Below are 17,862 nucleotides of genomic sequence, written 5' to 3' on the forward strand. Positions count from 1 at the left end.
ATAGAGCTATAAAGAAAAATATTACCTTGCAAATATATTAAGCTTCTCTTTAGTAAAAGATACTGAAAAAAAGCTTTTTAAAAAATTTCAGAATTAAACAAAATATTTGCAATACTTTTAACAGATAAAAAATTAATATTGAGCCCTTATATAAAAGAAATCTCCTCCAAATAATCAGACAAAATACTTATTATAAAAGGGAACAAAGAACATGAAGGAGACAATTCAGAGAAAAAATAAATAAATGACAAATCCATATATGGAAAAGTATTCAGTCTCTAGTGCTCAGAGAAATGCAAATTTAAATAGATATCATATTTCATTTATTAGATTGATAATCAAATATTTTAATATTTGGTGTAGGAAAATAGGAGGAAAAATATAAACTGATGATAAGAACGTGAATCCGCATAGCTTTGGTGAGCATAATTGAGTAATATGTTTTCAAAGTTTAAGAGTACCAACTCTTTGATGCAATTCTTCTAGAAATAGATCTTATAGAAATGTTTTTTAAAATGAGCCAAACTTTTCTTGGAATAGTTCAATTTGTCCATCTGTAGGGAGTTGGTTAAATAAAATGTATAAACTCTATCAATTTGCTATATAAACCCATGAGCTCTATCAGTTAGTCATGTACAGCTGCTTAACAAACCATCCCCAAACCCCATCGTCTCTTCCTACTCCTGGTCTGCAGGTTGGCTGTGAGTTGGTTCATCCAGGCTATGTTCTGTGGGGCTTCCAGCTTCAGGTCCAGTTGGACTGGTCTTTTGTGTTGGTTTCTGGTTGCTCCACAGGTGTTTCCATATTTTAGTTCTTTGAAGACGTAAGTACAAAATTGATAAACAGTAGACAAGCTGATGGAAACTACAAGAGAAAAAAATGGACAAATTCTTGAAAAATGGACAAATTCTTGAAAATCTTGCCAAGATTTATATATGATGCAATAAGTTCTAAGAACTCCTACATATTTATTAATGAAACTGAACTGGTAGTTAAAAACACTCCAACAGAGAGAACTCCAGGCCCAAACGACTGCATTGGTGAATCCTATGATACTTTAAGGAAGAGAGAGCAATAATGTTACATAACCCTTCCACCAAATACACATACAACCAGCAAAATCTAACACCAAAATCTAACACAACATTTAGAAATCAATCTAATTAACCATGTTAATAGAATAAAGCAGAAAGACCAGCTCAATAAATGAAGAAAGCATTTGACAAATTCTAAGTTTTTTTAGTATAAAACAAACAAAAACTTAAGCATACCAGATAGAAATAGAGAGGGGACCTTCCTCAATCTGAACAAAGGTACCTTCAAAAAGCCTACAGTTGGGGGCTGGGGTTGTGGCTCAGTGGTAGAGCACTTGCCTAGCACGTAATGAGGCATTGGGTTTGAGTCTCAGCACCGCAAATAAATAAATGAACAAAATAAAGGTCCATCAACAACTAGAAAAAAAATATGATAATTTTTTAAAAGCATACAGTTAAAACCATTCTAGCCTGGTGTGGTGGCACATGCCCATAATCTCAGCAATCTGGGAGGCTGAGGCAAGAGGATCTCAAGTTTGAAGCCAGCCTCAGCAATATAGCAAGACCCTAAACAACTTAGCAAGACCCGGTCTCAAAAGTAAAAAGAGCTGGAGATGTGGCTCAGTGGTTAAGCTCCCTTGGATTCAATCCACAGCACAAAACAAACAAACAAAAAACCAAAATACCCACCACCACCAACAAAAACATTGTTAATGATGAAATAAATAAACATTTTTCCCCCAGGATCTGAGACAAGTTGAGAATGCTTGCTCCTGATACTTATTTAATATAGTCCTGGAAGTTTTAGCCATTGCAATAAATCAGAAAAGTAAAATAAAATGTAAAAATTTTAGTGGTTTTTTTTTCCATAGTAATTGACAAGTTAATTCTAAAGCATATGTGGAAAAACACATGACCTGCAATAGTTGAAGCAATTAAAAAAAAAAAAAGAAAGAAACAGAGTGAACAAGGAATGAATGAACTTGAAAATGAAAGTCTCCCTCTAATACTTCTAAATAAGAATCGAGACTTTGATTTCAGCCTTATGAGATGCTTAAGTAAATGACCCAGTTGATCCACACTACATCCAGAATTCTGACCTTCAGAACTGTGAGATAATAAATGGATATCATTTTAAGCACTAAACTATGGTAATGTGTTGCAGCATTGATAGAAAACTGATTTATGTCTACATGAATAGACTCATACATAGATGTTCATTGTTTTTTCATAACTAGTCAAAAATTGCAAATGACATAAGTTCCCAAACAATCAGTGACCTGATAAATATATTAGGAAGTATGGTATATCCAAAGACATAGTAGGTCTTTTTCTATGGTATATCCATACTTCCTAATATCTATGAGTGAACCAAGTGGATAAATATCAGAATAATGAGGCCAAGTGTAAGATTCCAGGCCCTCAAGAATGTGTAATTCCACTTATATAAAATCTACAAAGTACAAACGAATCTCTAGCAACAGAAAACAGATCAAGGACTGCTGTAGCCAGGGGCAGAGGGAGGGAGGAAAGGGAGAGGGACTGCAGAGGGACACGAGAATGTTTGGGGGACGATGGGAATGCTCTGTACCCCAATTGGGCTCCTTTCAGGAGTCACACATCTGCGAAACTCATCAAAGTCCACACTTTATTTTTTTTTTACTTTTTTTTTTTTTGAGAGAGAGAGAGAGAGAGAGAGAAGTTTTTTAATATTTATTTTTTTAGTATCGGCAGACACAACATCTTTGTTTGTATGTGGTGCTGAGGATCGAACCCGGGCTGCACGCATGCCAGGCGAGCGCGCTACCGCTTGAGCCACATCTCCAGCCCCAAAGTCCACACTTTAAATGGATGCAGTTTTTGTATGGAAATTAAACCTCAATTAACTTGATTAAAAAAATAAAATTCAAAGGCATCAAGGGGTGCCTTTCAGGAGTTCTTAGAAGAAAGGCATAAAATTTTTGATAGAATGAGTTTCCCTCGACTTTGATTGAAATTACACTGAATCTGTAGACGAATCCAAAGGGAATGACCATCATTCCAATAATAAGTCTTTCCACTTAGGGACATAGTAGGTCTTTTTTCTACACTCTGGGACACTCTAAGCAGCATGATGATTTTCTGATCCTTAAGAATCTGATAGATTTCACCCATTTAATAATCTCGACTGGGTGCCAGGGGAAGTGGGTGGGTGGTAACCATAGGTTTTCATGGTTAATAACAAGGGTGGAGTTTGTAATAAAATACCAGTTATTGCCAGGCACTAGTTCCTCTAAATAATCTTGAGACAAGTGGTCTCCATTTAGTTTTTGATTTTGCATCCGTTTCAGTCAAAAATTTAACAATTCTGTAGCAAATGCTCTTAGCCAGTGCCGTGGATGGCCCACCTCCGTATAGCTTAGCCCACATCTGAGTTCACTGACAGCTGTGGCGGACATTTCCCATACAACCTGACAGCTTCCCACAGCCAGCTTTTGCTCCTCTCTGCTGTTTAGACTAAAGGCTTTTTCCAGCCCCTCAGAAGCTTGCTTGGAGGGCAGTGTGGAAGTGCCAAGAAGTTGACATCTGCAGGGCAACTCAACCAAAATGAGACAGAAGCCAGGGGCACATATCTCTGCTTCCCCATCCCAAGACAGGACAATTTGGATGCCATCTACATGATCTCTCAGAGGGTCCTGTGGAGTTAAGTAAATCAGTCATGAAAGCATTCAATCTGGCCGGGCTCATTGGCGCTCCTCTGTAATCCCAGGGGCTCGGGAGACTGAAGCAGGAGGATCGAAAGTTCAAAGCCAGCCTCAGCAAAATTGAGGTGCTAAGCAACTCAGTGAGACCCTGTCTTTAAATAAAATACAAAATAGGGCTGGGGATGTGGCTCAGTGGTCAATGCCCCTGAATTCAATCCCTGGTAGAAAAAAACAAAAACAAAAACAAACCCCAAAACCTCATTCACCCTGGCTCACTTCCTCATCTAATCTCTCATGCTTCCTGAAATCCCCTCCCAAATCCCCTGCACCCAAATCCTTGTCTCAGGTTTGCTGTTAGTGGGTCCAAATAAAGATGGGCCACCAACATCCTTGTACTATTTCACTATGTTTATAACAAAATATATACAAAAAATAGGCACTTTCAAAAATATTTTTAATTGTAGACAGACACAATACCTTTATTTTATTTATTTTTATGTGGTGCTGAGGATCGAACCTGGTGCCTCACACATGCCAGGCAAGCACTCTACCACTAAGCTACAACCCCAGCCCTTTGAAATAGGCATTTTAAGGATAAAGTAGAAATGAGATATTTAAAATAACTTATTAACAGTACAACCCTTTTGCTCTCACCCAAATGTTAATTATGATATTCTTCGTGAGTGGCAATGTGATTAAATATGCTACATTATTTTTGAAAATTTTGATTAAACACTTTGTGATGCAGCAATTTGAAAGCCTGGCTCCAAATTCATTTTGATACTTGGTTTAATGGTTTTGATAACTAAACAAGCAGTTCAGAAAGATATGTGGATCCAGATGGAGAAGGGGTCTCACTAAATCATGGTGCTCTCCAGTGACTATGCCCCACAATCAACTTGTCATCTCTGCAAAGATATTGGTTAAAATCCAGCTAGCATGTATGAGTCTCCCCTGACGTCAGTCTTCTTGAGCAGTGATTGCAAAGAGTTGCGTTTTTATACGTTAGATAAATAGGATCCAAGCCCACCACAATGGTGCATTTTGGAAATCTGGTTAGGCAGGTGTATGCATTTGCCAAACTTCATTGAACTCCATTTAAAATGGTGAATTTTATTGTGATTTGGTACTTGATGGTGCTTCAAATGCTGATAAATAAACTTCAAGATATTCCCAGAGAAATCCAAGGGGACCAATGCTTCCAGGAAAATTCCTTCAGTTGCTAAAATGGTTCTCTACTATCATGAGTGAAGCAGAGTGTTCAGCTTTTGGGGCTAGGGAGGCCTTGCAAAACAGAGATAAGGCTGGACCACTGAGGGAGTCTAAGGCAGAAATAAATCATCCTTCTAGGTATGTCTCTGATGACTCACTGCTTCCTTTTGGTGGTGTCAGCTGCCCTGACCCTGAAACCTGTTTCCCCTTGTGGATCCACCCAGGACCCCTAAGGGGAGAGGGCAGACCTGGGTTGCGTTGAGAGCAGGTGGAGGCTTGCCAAGCATGGGCAGGGAGCGCTGAGGTGTAATTTCTGCTGCACACCAGAAATCCAACCCTGCAAAACAGAACTCTGAAAGCCACATCTGCTCCCCTGCTACCTTCTCCTCCTCAGCTTCCTGGAAGGGAAAAGTGGGGCTTCCTTGTGGGTACCCCAGCTCTGGCTGCAGCAAAGCCTGGGGAGATAGGAGGCTGCCCCAGCTTCAGGAGAAACTGCTTGACTTGAAATACTACCTTGATCTCATCAACACAGGCTCATACGTTTCAAGAAAAATGAAAGCGCTGTCTCAGGCCTAATACCTGGCAGAGAGAGAGAGAGAGAGAGATTGAGAGAGAAAGAGAGACAGACAGACATCAGCCTGCTCATCAGCTTTGGATCTAACAAGACTGAAAGAGTTGATCCACATTATCTGAAACTCATGGGTTAGCCATTGTTATGTCCATTTCACAGACAGAGACGATGATTGCCTAATAATACCAAATGTTGGAGAAGAGGCAGGGAAACTAAACTCTCACGTACTATGGTAGGAATGCAAAGTTGAAGATGATGCTGTCCTCCATATATATATATATTCTAGAGACAGACACACCTATGTGCCAAGGACATATGTAGAAGGATGTTCACTGACTGGAAATCACTAAAATGTTTATCATTAGGCAATGGAAATAGTATAGTACATTGCCTGCTACTTCTTCCTTCTTTTTTAATGCAGAAATAATGAAAAAATTAATTTGTGTTTATAATTTTGTTTTTATAATCCGATTTTCAATTTATTCAAAAGTACATCTAGTACTTTACCAAAGTTAGGTTTAGGCTGCTATAGAAATGCACCAACAGCCCAGGAACCTTGGTCATATACCAATCCATGATTGAATCTTAACTGGAAATTGGTTTGGGAATCAAAGAGTGGAGTCTTACGGAACATTGAAAAAGTTGTCCCTCAAAAGAAAAACAAAACAAAACAAAACAAAACAGTTGTCCCTCCAACAAACCCTTCCTGATGTGCCAAGAGGCTGAAGGCATAGGCCAACTCCTTACCTGCTCTCGGGGGCTCATGATCTGATAGGTCACAGACATGTACTAAGATCAAGGTCATTACTGTCTCCTTGGTGATTAGAAGTAGATGGTTTGAACATCATTCCCAAACCCATGTTCTGTGAGGAATCCAGTGGCCTTGCTGCAAATTCCCTTGCTCATTTCTGGCTGAGGTTCTTAGCTTTTGCTAAAATCCTGCATTTAAATCTACATCTTCAGTCCAGGCCTTTATCTCTGCTATTGGTTCCACCCAAACATGGAAACTGCCCCTGTGACTAGATTTCCTCTTTACACTCCAGTGTACAGAAAGCCAAGATCATGAGAGATCCACAAGAACAGTGCCACAGGCTTCTAAACAGGAAGAGACCTGACTAAAATGGGAGGAAGTGGCATTGGAAATGGGTTTTGCAGAAGAAATGATAGATGGAAGATCCCAGATAGTGTGAAAGGTTACAGGGGACTAGCAGATTGAGACGTCCATCAAGAACAGTGGAACTAGAGCTGCAGAGGTAGGCTGGGGCTAGCCCATGGAGAGCCTTTAATGCCAGGCAAAAGGGGAATCCCTGCTGACAGCACCATCCCAGCAAAGAGCTTGTTTTCAGTACTAGTTAGGCACATAAACTTGCTAACATATATCAACCTCTGTGCATCTGTGATTTCTCATCCAGCCACATGGTGGGCCATGAACGCCCTCACCTGAAGGGTGACTATACTCTTGCCACCCCCCAATGATCACATAGGGTGAAGACACAGCCCTGTCAGTCTTTCAGGAGCAGGAGTGTGGACTTAGCTCAGTGGGAGAGCATGTCTATAGTGCATGAGACCCTGGCTTCTATCCACAGCACTGGTGAGGGAAAAGTGGGAGGGGGGCGCAGGAACCAGGAGCAGATTTCTCACCAGACCCCCTTCATCTTGACGTCTTGCATTGTCCAAGATTCAGAAGCTGAAAGACTGCGTTTGGCTGCTAACACCACATGTGGCCCTGTCCTTGGGTTGCTGAGGCTCTAAACTGCCTCACTTCTGTGTCCTTCCTTTATTGGCAAGAACTCTCTTTGGTTGCAAGTGACAGAAAAAAAAAGAGAGAGAGAAGAGATTTATCAGCTCAGATAACTGGAAAGTTCTGTGTAGATCAGGATTCAGGAGCTTAATCAATGTCTTAAAAACTTGGTGTGTCCTTTTTTTTTTTTTTTTTTTGAGAGAGAGAGAGAGAGAGAGAGAGAGAGAGAGAGAGAGAGAGAATCTTTTTTGTAGATGGACACAACATAATGCCTTTATTTTTATGTGGTGCTGAGAATCGAACCTGGGGCTAGGGGGGCTCTTAGCCTCCAGGAGTTTTCTCCATATAATGGCCCTGACCTCTTCTCCCTCAGGAAACCCCTGCAGGAAAGGTCTAGCAAAAGCCTAAAGGTGATACCCTGGTCATGTGCCCACCTGTGAACCAATCTCAGGGACTTGGGTTGGAGTGCACCATTGCAGGCCTGGGTCACATGCCCATTGTGGATCCTGGGATGGACCAGGAAGGATCATAAAGATGGAAAGTAGAGGCAGAGGAGTTCTTCAAAGACAATGAATATCATGCAAAGAAATCTACAGATTCAATGCAATCCCTATCAAATATCAGTGATATTTTTCATAGAAATAGGAAAAAAATCCAAAAATTTGTATTGGAAGCACAGCAGACTCTAAATAGCCAAAGCAATCTTAAGTAAAAAGAACAGAGCTGGAGGCATCATACTGACTTCAAAATATACTACAACCCTACATCTACGAAAATAGCATGGCACAGGCATAAAAACAGACATGTAGACCATGGAACAGAATAGAGGGCCCAGAAATAAATCCACACATTTATAGCCAACTGATTTTCAACAATGGTGCCAAGAACACACAATGAGAAAACGATAGTCTCTTTGATAGTGTTGGAAAAGCTAGATATTCACATGCAGAATAATGGAATTATACCCTGTCTCTCATCATTAAAAAAAAATCAACTTATGGCTCAAGAGGTTGAGGCAGGAGGATTGCAAGTTCAAAGACAGCCTCAGCAACTTGGCAAGACCCTGTTTCAAAACAAAAAAATAAAAATGGCTGTGGATGTGACTCAGTGGTTAAGTGCCCCTGGGTTCAATTAACAATGTCCCCCCTTCTCAACACCAAATCAACTCAAATTACATTAAGAGTCAAAACGATGAAACTACTAGGAGAAAACAGAGAGAAGGCTCCATGGTCTAGGCTGAGATTTTTTTTTTAAGTCCTCAAAAGCACAGGCAACAAAAGCAAAAATAGACAAAAGGGATTACATCAAACTAAAAATCTTTTTTCACAGCAAAGAAAAGAAACAACAGAGTAAAGAGTCATTAAAGAATGAAAGAAAATATTTGCAAAGTACATATCTAATAAGAGGTTAATATCCAAAATACACAAGGAACTGCAACAACTTAACAATAACAAAAACAAATAATCTGGTTTAAAAAAATCATCAAAAGACCTGAACAGACATTTCTCAAAAGAAGACATACAAATGATCAACAAGTAAGTGAAAAAATGCTCAATGTCACTAATTATCAGAGAAATGAAAGTCAAAATCACTATGGGATGTTACCTCACTCCAGTCAGAATGGCTATTCTCAAAAAGACAAAAAGATAACAAGTATTCTTGACAAAAATGGATTGTGTTTCAAAATAGCTAGAAGAGAAGTTTTTTTAAAAAACAGCACTTATTCCTTAGTGTGGTGGTGTGGTGGCACATGCCTATAATCCCAGCGACTCAGGAAGCTAAGGCAGGAGGATCACAAGTTCAAGGTCAGCCTGGGGGCAACTTAGTGAGACCCTGTCTCAAAAATAGAAAGGACTAGGGATGTAGGTAAGTGATAAAGCACCCTAGATTCAATCCCCAGTGCCAAAACAATAAAAATCAAATAACAGCTATTAATTTACCTTTTAAATTTTTAAAATTTATTTAGAGATGAGTTCTTATTGTGTTGCCCAGAATGGCCTCAAACTCCTGGGCTCAAGCAATCCTCTTGCCTCAGCCTCCCAAATAGCTGGAACCATAGGCAAGTGCTGCTGCTGTGCCCAGCAAAGAGAGAATATTGAATATTCTCACCACATAAAAAATATATAGAGAGATGGATATGCTAATTATTCTGATTGGATAATTACTATATATATATTTAATTATCATGTTGCACCCCCCCCCCAAATATTTATAATTATTATTTATGGAACAAAAATAAAATAAAATAGAATAAAAGGGGGTGAGGGGCATAGTTGAATGGTAGAGCATTTGCCTATCAGGAATAAGGAGGTCCTGGGTTCAATCCCCAGCACCACCACCCCCCCAAAAAAAAACCAATGGAGATGCCCTTCATCTAAAGCAGGAACACACATGCTGTCGGGGAAAAGTGATGCACAATTTGCTTCACTGTGTGCTCCCCAAGTTTGGGGAAAGTCCAGCACAGGGCTGGGGACATATTTATACTTGGTAAATGTTTATGGATGGATGAATGGATGGATAGGTGCATAAGACGTCCATCATGCCCCCTAGTTCCTGTGTCCCCTAGTTCCTCTGTGTCCTGCAACTCTACTTGGGATGTTTGACCACAACTGGTCAGGACAGCCAGCTTGTTATGTCCCAGAGCTGAGGTACCTGGTATACTTGCCAGAGTGTAGGGTCCTGCAAAAATCACTGGGAGGGGAAATGGAAGATCCAATCTTGACACCAGAACAGGACCAGGGCCAATCAATTGAACTGTGAGGCCTGACAACTTCCCTGATTGAGGAAGGTACTGGGAGCCTCCAGTGGTGAAAATGCTGGCCTTGCATGTGTGAATGGGAGAGGCTGGGACCAGGCAGCCGAAACATGAAGCAAGGGGGCCATCTTTGCCAGGGCCCGGAAGGGGAATCCCAGGTCTGGTGCCTCCAGCTTGCTTTAGCTCAGCTCAGGTATGGAATCTTCCAACCAAGACTCCTCACAAGCCAAGGCTGGGCGCTTCAGACCCCAGAACTACCTTACCAAAAGGCCTTGAAAAAAGTCAGAAAACAAAAGACTAAAAAGTCTCTGGATGCCAGAGTGAAATACAGAGTCATGAATATGGTAAGTCGTCTATTAAAATTTGCTGATTGATTGATTATAGGCTCGCTAATCTCCTAGATTCAAATTTACCTGAAGAAGATGTGAAAACTTGTGAATTCTAGTCAAATAGTGTAGGACACTACCTAACTTGTGGTCTTTAAAGTGACTTAGCCAATAATTTCTGGCTTTAAATTCTACATGAATATTTCATAAATATCCCATACATTTAATATTTTAACAATTTTACATCATATCTACAGTACTCTAGTACCTGACTTGTATATTTATGTGACTATTGTTAGAAGTGACTAATTGGGTTTGATTAGCTCCATCATTAATATTCTGTCCATAATTTAACATGCTTCAATAAAATACCCTAAAGCAGTGTAATGATTAGATTTCAGGAATATGTGTTTTGCAATTAAGTTCCTCTTGATTTTGATATGCAGATGAAGAAATGGTGGTCTCATTTAAAAAAAAAACTGCCCTTATTAACTCAGCAGTATACTCTGAAGATTAGGTAAGAAATCCAAGATTTTCTCTTTGTATATGCTAGTTAAAATGTATTTCAATCAAGCCTATGTGGGCAAATCAGATTTGATTAGTTTAAGTTCACAGTCATTCTATCTAAATGAATAATGTGTCACCTAACATTGCAAAAATTTGATTAATAGTTTATCAGTTAATTAAAAACGAGGTTTAATTTTTCTTTTTTTAGGAAAATGCAAGGTAGATATTCCTTGTGTTCATCATAAATGCAAATTATTTCAGCTTGAATCTATTGTTCCTTTTTTGCTTCTTAGCCAACTGGCAAGAAAATAAAGCTCTTAGAAATATCTCTGGGAGGGAGGAGTAGCGAAACTTTCTTGCTCCCACCAGTGACTGTCATTTGCATCCTGGCTGCAGAGAGATTGTTCTGGGTGGAGCTGGTTCCCTGGGCCTTAGCTTCTCCAGGCACCTTGCCTCTTTGCCCTGTTCCTCTTCCTCATCTCTCATGCTGTCGTTGACCATAAGACTTTCCAAAGTGACAACTTTTGTTACCTTGTTCAGTTTAATTTGTCTGTGGGGTGGGAGCCAGGGAACCAAAGGAGCCCCATCCCCAGGAACCTTAGGCCTGATATGAGATCTGAAGACCACCAATTGTCTCCTCTCTTCCTAAAGGCAGGTTATCCATGTCCAGTAATTAGGACCTGGGTGCCTCCTTTGCAGAGGTTGTCTTCCTCAATGAAAGGCTACTGGACACACTGAGCAAAGGGACAGTTCTTCCGGGTCTGTAGGGAGGGTCACTGTGACGCAGGGAAGAGGGGGAGAGAGCCAGTACAGTAACTGGCACATGAGTGAGCAGGTATTGCTTCTGGCAGCTCCACCCACAGGGACATCTGGGAGACCAAGCTGGCCCAGCCCTGTGCATCCAGAGGGCAAGCCAGTAGAGCTATTTATCCACCAGGTCCTCTCCATCATTGACTAAAGGTTGTTCCCCAGGGTACTGACTCTGGTGTTTCCCACACATTCTGCACACAAGCAGAGCAGGACTCTGCACCTGAGCTTGTCCCCAAGAAGAGTACCACACCCTTGCTCAGTTGCATACAAGGGGACAGTAAATTCAAAGGAACATGGGAAGGACAACCCCAGAGCCTTCTATATGGGTCCTATGCTAATGTGGATAGTTCTAAGCACTATCCTAAATTCATCTTGAACTTTCAGAGGAACTTACTCACTGTCATTTGGTGTTTATCAAGAACAATAACCTTTTGCTGGGCACAGTGGCTCATGCCTGTAATCCCACCTACTTGGGAGGCTAAGGCAGGAGGATTGTCAATTCAGGCAGGCTCAGCAACTTAGCAAAAGTGGAGATGTAGCTCAGCGATGGAGCACAACTGAGTTCAATCACTAGTACTGCAAGGGGAAAAAAACCCCAAAACTTAAATGGGGAATCAACTCAGCCCAGCATTGCTGTGTGTGCTGTAGTAGCTTTAGCTGTCAATTTGCATTCTAGAAACAAGAGATAGTATGGGTGCGTTGGATGTGAGAAGTACCGTGTGGGTGGGGGATTTCTTTAGCCTCAGGAGTCAGGGAGGGCTTCTCAGAAGTCCCCTTGAGGCTGAGACTTAAAGGATGGAAACTTACCTGCCACATAAAGATCTGGGGAGATGTTCCAGTTATAAAGTAAAGCAAGAGTCACAGTTCCAAGCCAGGAACAAGTTTGGTATGTGATTGAGAGACAGTGTCTTTGACAAAGGTGACTTTGGAAGGGAAGGCAGGGGGCAGATGACTGGGGGAGGCTGGGTGCAAGGGATCAATCCCATCTACCTGAATCCCTGGAGAGCTTGCTACAGCTTACCAGAATCCCCCTGAAAGTTCCTGAATCACACACTGAGACAGTATATGTTGTTTAAGGTTGCTGGCTCCATTTAATAAATCTCACATATGCGTGAGTTTGAGAACCTCCACCTGGACTGAAGGATGGCTGGAAATTAATGATCTCTTCTAGTTCCCTAGTAATGACCCGAGAGGGGCAGAATGCGGAACAGCAGGGTATCCCTGCTGGACTCAATACTTAAAAAAAAAAAAAAAAAGAATCTTCCTGGCCCAGTACATGAGGAAAAAAAAAAAAATCTGGTACAATGTCCAAGAGTGTGGGAGTGATAATATCCCAGCCAGGGACTGGCCTGTAGTTTGTGTTTGGTTAAAGTTGAATGGGTTTGAAGTTAAATCTTCCTTGTGTCCCTGTTGTCTGGAAAATTCTGGAGAGTTGACCTGTCACCCATTCTCCCAAGTTGACATTTCTATCCTGCCACACAGGAGAGGTATGTATCTGGGCTTCAGCCTCCTGCTCAGTACCCCTCAGGGAGCATTGCCTGGCCTGGGTTTGGGTTCCACAGTCAGCACTCAGGATCAATGTGTGTCTGATATGTCCTGGTACACAGGCCAGACCCTGACTGGTCTGTATGTGCCGTATTCTGTGAGGGGAAGGGGATTTGAGGGAGAGTGAGCCACTCGTGTTTTGAAGACCCTGTATAAGAATCATTAAAACTGCAAGTCATCTCGAACCACCCCTACCAGCTCCTACACAACCCTCAGGCTATCAGGAGGAGGGACTGCTTCTCAAGGAGGCCAGTCCAGCAAGGAGGCTCTGGCCTGCAGTTGCTTCTGCCTGCCTCCCACTGTCCCTGACACACCCCATACAGGGCGTCTGCCCTGCTTCCCCACTGCAGCCACCTCAGCCAGCGCTCCAAATACCGCTTGCCACCCCCAGGGGTTTCCAGGAGCTGTGGATCCTCCTGCTCCTTGTGTCTTTACCTCAGCACAGAGTTAGGGTTATTTCTGGCCCTCCGACTACAATGAGCTGGACCAAATTATGGGAGTCAGAGAGCCTTTTGGCCTGGCCACTCCATCCTGATGCACCTTCAATGCAGACTGTTGTGACTGTGGCCAGCGAGGGTTTCTAGGCGACTTCATGTCTGTGTTAAAGCATTTACTTGCCACATCTAAATGCTTAACTTCACCAAGACTGTGTACCTTGCCTTGACATTTTTTTAAATAAATTAATATATTAGAAGTGGTTCAGGCTTCTCCTAACCCTTGAGGGGCCAAGTCCTGCAGTCAAGAGCTGGAGAAGGAAAGTTTTCATGGGAAAAGAGAACCCTGACTGGCCAGGTCAAGACCATACCCTAAGCTAACATTATCAAGCACAAGCTACACCTATGGACATGAACTGATCTCCTGTCAACTTACTTTATCCTCACAAAAGGTCAGGGCTATTTTTATATCCCCATCTTATAAATGAGGAGACTGAGGTGTGGAGCAATAGGGTATCTCCATCAAGGTCACACAACCAGCAATGAGAAGAGGAAAATTCCCGCACTGGTAGCTGGCTCCAGAGTTCACATGCTTACCCTCACTGCTGTACCATCTCTGAAGCCATGACAACCACCTCTGTACTTATCCAGTCTGCACTGAAGAGTTTCACATCTTGCAAGCAGGGGAGGAACTACTACTGTTCCCATTTTACAGATGAGCAAATGGAAGCAAAGAGACTTCCTAGAATTCCTTAGTAATGTGGTAGGACCAGACGTGGAAGTAAGGTACCTGAATCCCGGTCCTGGGTTTCCTGCCTGCTGCCTGTCAGCACCAATCAACACAGATGCCTCATTTTCTAGCCTGTAGCAAAGGGCCAGACTCCCCTACTGTTGGGAAGATGAAAGGAGGCAAATTGTCAGTTTTTTTTTTTTTTTAAGGAAAAGAGAAAATAAAGTGAAGCTCTCTAAAACTCACAGGAATAAACTCCAAAAACAGCATCTCTCAGGCAAATTCAGAAGTTCTCTGAGCATTTTGAAAAGCAGGGCTTGGTGGGGCACAGTGGTATGTGAATAACTGTAACATTTGGGTTTCCAGAGCCAGTTTTCCTGTCTAAAAACAATACCAGAAAAGTAACCTCAATATCAGGGATCAGAGGTATTGAATTTGGATTATTTCTACTTTAAAAGGAACTATCTGAAATGATGGCAGACTGGACCAGTTTATCTCTGCAACATGGAACTGGACTGATGTCAGAATTACCAGATTTAAAATTGGAGCTTCCCCCTTTGCTACAGCCCTGGCTGAGCACAAACCTGTCTGGCTCCTGTGACACTCAGCTCCGGGCAGCACCAACTAATGAAGCCTTTATGGGGCATCTTGAATTCAGAGCGCCAGCCCCACATTTGCAAGCCAAGTCTGCAGGTGACCAGAGCAGAGCTGCATCTATGAATTGCTAACTCCCCATCTATTGGACGGCACAGGGGGGGCGGAGGCAATGCAGGGAGCCCCCTGCCATCTCAGGCTCCACCAGAGCCTGGCTAAGATGAGCTGCTTAAGGAGGGACCACACTGTCAGATGAGGGCCCGAAGCAGCCATGTGTGAGCATCTGAGGGCACGATTAGTCCCGCATCTGCGGCCTCCTTTTTCTGGTTGGCTTGTCCCCAGGACTAAACCAGGCTCCTTCTCCTTGCAGCAGGGCAAATGCTGCTGAGGGAGGAAGGGCGGAGGGTTTGGGGAAGTTAGTAAAATGGTTTGCTATTTCTATAAATGTTGATTGGGTGTCCTATTAGTTTTCACACCTCGTTCAACAGATACTTTTTTTTTTTTTTAAAGAGAGAGTGAGAGGGGGACAGAGAGGGAGAGAGAGAGAGAATTTTAACATTTATTTATTTTTTCTTAGTTCTCGGCGGACACAACATCTTCGTTTGTATGTGGTGCTGAGGATCGAACCCGGGCCGCATGCACGCTAGGCAAGCGCGCTACCGCTTGAGCCACATCCCCAGCCCAACAGATACTTTTTTGAGCATCAAGAGTATACAAGGCTCAGGATGGGGAGGACAGAAAGCCCCACACTCCGCTAACACTGACACAAGGCAGCTGCTACCTGCGTCAATCAAGGCAAAGAGCTCCAGAGGTGGCAGAGGTGCCTTCTACCCAGGGCTTGGGATAGCCATGCAGATGATTTCACACAGTGTTCTTCATTATTCATCAAAATGTTTCCCTCATTCTCCAACTCTCGTGGCTTGTATGCCCATATCTCAGGTGCAAGAAGAAAGCTTGGGAAAGGTTAAGGGATTTACCCATGCCATTCACTAAAAAGTAGTAAAGCTGGAATTGTAACCCATAACTAAAGCCCTATACCATTCCTCTGTCGCCAGGCCCATGTTTGGGAACCCAAAGACCAGGAGTCTCTGTAAATAACACAGGGACAACTGAAATGAACTCTTGGCATGAAAATGTCAATCCTTTGTTGTGTATGGAGCTGGGTTGATGTGAAATAGTCCATGGAGCTACCCTGCTCATCCCCCACCCACCCCAAATCTGATATTGGACATTGCGTATGGGACACTGTGACACTGTGGAGATGTAAGCCATTTCTTATGGATGACAGTGAGCATTTATTACATGCCTGCCTGTAGCCCAATCCTGTGCCAAATGATGTGTGGCAGATGAGAAACCACAGCCCATCCCTGCCCCAGGGAGCTCAAATTCAACTTGGAAATTCAGGACTAGAGAACAAAGCAGGAGATGATGAACATGTTCAAGCACTGGAGAGAATTTCTTGTCCTCTCATTTCTAAGTTGTGCTGAACTCATTGTGTTTCAGCCACCAGCATCTACCCAAGGAACAGTCCTGGCAGGCAGGCTTGATGCCTGCCTCTCAGAGCTCTGGGCTATGTCTCTGATCTGCACATAGGACATTTCACACCACAGCGCTCTGGAGGTCTGGCTTCCCACCCCCATCCCATTTCACTCCACTAGAGTTTGAGCCTCCTGGGAGAAGTTTCCAGAGCAGGTTGTGCTTGGTTCTCCTTCAGTGTCCTGGGGCCAGGGCTTGGCACACTTACACCCACCCAGTCAGTCATTCCATAGATGCTTCTTGAAGGGCAACTGTGTGCCAAACTCTGAGTTACATTCTAGCGCAGTTAAATGGGCTGGCGTGGAATTCGCTACTCAGGGTGTATATGCCCAGGGACTAATAGATGCTCACAGTCAAAGTATGTGTCTTTTTAGAGCTGATGGTGTGAAGAGTGTGATAGTGACTGTAAAGAGACAGCAGCGAATCTAGCAAACAAACACTTAGCAATGATAAACCATGAGAACTGCTAGAAGGAGAAGAACAGTGCACTCCGAGAAAGAATAACCATGGAAACTAAAGTTGCACAGGAAGTGGATGTCAGGGAAGCCTGAAAGGGAGTGTGTATATGCTCAGGGCCTAATAGATGTTCACTGTCTAATGAACAGTTTGAAAGTCGTGGAAGGAAAGAGGGGAAGATGAGGAAAGGAAAAAGAGGGTCAAAGTGGAGATGAGAGATTCAGACCGAAAAGGGTTTTACATTTTCCAAAGGTGAAGGACAAATGTCTAGTGAGAAGATGACAACTATGTCCTAGATCAAGTGGGCCAACCCAATTATGAAGTGATGTAGGCACACAGGGTTTCCAGGGATAGGTAAGAGTGGGTCAGTTCTTCCAGGAAGAAGTACCATGGGCTTTAGTTCACTGAAGCCTCTTGTACCATGTATGGCCCATTTCCACCTATAAAATAGGGAATTAGGACATTAAAATGACGAAAGGGCCAAAAAAATAGGAAATTGGGGCATTAAAACAATGAAAGGGCCAAATTGGCCCATCTGCCTCTAGCAGAATCCCCCTGGGATTCTGTGACACCAGTCCCTGGGAACTGAAAACCAAGCAGACTGCGGGCCCCTGTACCCAGGGTAAGGGGACTGTTGTCTTTTCTGGAGCTTCCTCAGCCAGAGGCAGCGCAGGGCTTAGGAATGGAGTGAGCAGAAGGTTCCACAGCCCCTTAGGGGGGTTACTTAGGTCAGCAGAGAAGTGGACCCAGGGACTCCAACCGTGACATTAAAACTCATTGTCATGATCGGCTTGGTTGTCCTCAAATTTGGTTTCTTTCCCAATTTTTCCCCAGTTGTGTCAAAGATGACGGTAGCTCCAGGCTTGAGAAAGACTTCCAAAAGGAGAGCTCCTCATTAAGTCCCTTCACACGCTGAGACCCATTCGG

The 17,862-nt window shown here is 42.8% G+C and overlaps 1 long non-coding RNA gene across 1 annotated transcript in view; it reads right to left on the bottom strand.

Moving 5' to 3' along the window:
• Positions 1-223: 223 nt before the first annotated feature.
• Positions 224-17,862, bottom strand: part of LOC308638295 — a 48,876-nt gene continuing 31,237 nt past the window's right edge. Inside the window, exon 3 of the long non-coding RNA XR_014019818.1 lies at positions 224-864. This is a non-coding gene — a long non-coding RNA (uncharacterized lncRNA). The remainder of the gene's footprint in view (positions 865-17,862) is intronic.

The sequence above is a fragment of the Spermophilus citellus genome, assembly GCF_964194105.1.
Source record: "Spermophilus citellus genome assembly, chromosome: 18".
NCBI lineage: Eukaryota > Metazoa > Chordata > Mammalia > Rodentia > Sciuridae > Spermophilus > Spermophilus citellus.